Raw genomic sequence first — 1,987 nt, forward strand, 5'->3', positions numbered from 1 at the left:
GAACAATAGAGAGTAAAGAATCCAATTATATTTTGGAAATACTAAAACATGTCTACATAAAAATAGGGCCACGCTATTAAAAATAATATGTCTGCCAACTGAAAGTTTGCAGTTAATATTTTATATGGAGTCTGAACAAAACAAATTGTATATCAAAAAAATATATCTGCAGTGGTAGCATCTATATGGTCCTATCACAAAAACACTTAACCCTAACCGTGCCATAACCATGAATTCAAAGCATTCTAAGTCGCCCGCAATCCTCACAGCTTCACCCGCACCTTGGAATTCTTAACAGTCACTGTGGCCTTGGCATCGAGTTCGTCGACGATAAGGTCCCATCGCGCGAACTGTTATCTTCCATAACTTCAACTTCCCAACCTTTATCTTCAGGGGAACATCGCCTTCAATTTCAGGGGAATGCCCGCCTGATTTATCTGCGCATTGAGCGTAGACTTCATGGCGTTGGTGAGCTTAGCACCGGTCCCACTGAGTTCCACGTCCAACAAAGTGGTGTTCTTGTGGCCCTGGTATAATACTAGTAGGAAGCCTGTGCAAGGCTCCGAGCCTGAATACAAAACTGCGAGAGGGCTATTGTCGAGATAATATATACCGATCCTCTTGTTGAAATTCCGGGCCTTTATTTTCACATCGAATTGGCAATTTGTACTGAAATCGACGGGGTTGATGGTGAAATTAGTAATATGGATGTTGTCGACAGAGTATTTGGGGATCTTGGGCCGGAAGACCAAGTACAGAACGCCACAGGTGAGCGCGATTAAAAAGCAAATGGTGCAGCACAAGCAGCGGCAACAGGAGCACCGGTGCTTGGGAGGCGGTGACAAGTATCTGGGATGCTCTCTTTTGGAGATAACTTGGTCCTTTGGAATCTTTAACTCTCAGCGGGATCGACTCCGCCCTTCTTAGACAAAAGATTGCTGGAATTGGGCGCCAATGGAGCGCTCGGCTTCTCGTTTACATATTCGCCTGCATCCTTCTCGACATCTGCAGTCATCGGGTAGATTCTCTGTTTATCTGCCATCATGGCACCGGGCCCCGAGCTGCGAACAAAGCGATATGAACCGATTTAGGCCAACCAGATTTGATCCTGGGAGTCCCTGAAACTTAAAATGGACCGACTTAAGCCGACGAGACTCGATCCTGGGGCTCCCGAAACTTAAAATGAACCGACTTAGGCCGACGAGATTCGATCCTGGGGCTCCTGGAAACTTAAAGACCTTCACGCAATGATGGGAATGAATTCTGCAGGCGCGGAGCATCCACAAAAGAGATGTTAGTTCATGGCAACCAATATTTCCAATCTGCCTTTTGGAAGGTGAGGGAATGTAGCATAGGTCGCCTGGTGGAAAAACTGAGTAACGAAGCTACCCGCAGCAGTTGGAGCGGTTAGTATCGTGTACCAGTTTCGAACCACGTTCTTATGCATTGTTCTGTGTATGTGCTTCAGCAACAAGCGGGCTGAGGAGACCCTGTTATCTATACAGGGCATCATGTCGGAGCTCTCCCCGATCAACTGACGTCTAGACGAAGTCTTACCAATTCCAGAGTTCTTCTATCGACGATAATGGGCATGGTTCACATAGAGGTTTGGGTTTTTGAAGAAAATGAGGGCGGGGTTGATTTTCCAGAATGATTTCATATTTGAATTTGATTAGCCCGTGCATGATTTAAAAACTTGAGCATATACAATCATGTATGCTCCATGCCATAACCTCCAAAAGCATGGCGTACTGTCAACGGAATTTCTGGGATCTATCATGGATGCATAAGTCATGGTGGATGAATGCGAATACATACAGAGACATCGACACATTCTCTTATTAATCGGGGAAAGGATGCATAGGGGTTGACAGCCATGGCATACTGTCACCCTGTACTACTATACTTCGAACTGTATTAATGGATCTATAGATGTGGAAATAGGCTTTGTCGTTTATTACTCTCAAAAGCTCATTACTATGAACAG

The 1,987-nt window shown here is 45.1% G+C and overlaps 1 pseudogene; it reads right to left on the reverse strand.

The window, feature by feature from the left end:
* Nucleotides 1-263: 263 nt before the first annotated feature.
* Nucleotides 264-1,042, reverse strand: LOC149253656 (NDR1/HIN1-like protein 6; annotated as a pseudogene).
* Between the last annotated feature and the right edge of the window lie 945 nt (nt 1,043-1,987).

This window comes from Pinus tabuliformis, chromosome 7 (genome assembly GCF_031772625.1).
Source record: "Pinus tabuliformis cultivar Carrire ecotype Pingquan chromosome 7, CPIR1, whole genome shotgun sequence".
In the NCBI taxonomy this organism is placed as follows: Eukaryota; Viridiplantae; Streptophyta; class Pinopsida; order Pinales; family Pinaceae; genus Pinus; species Pinus tabuliformis.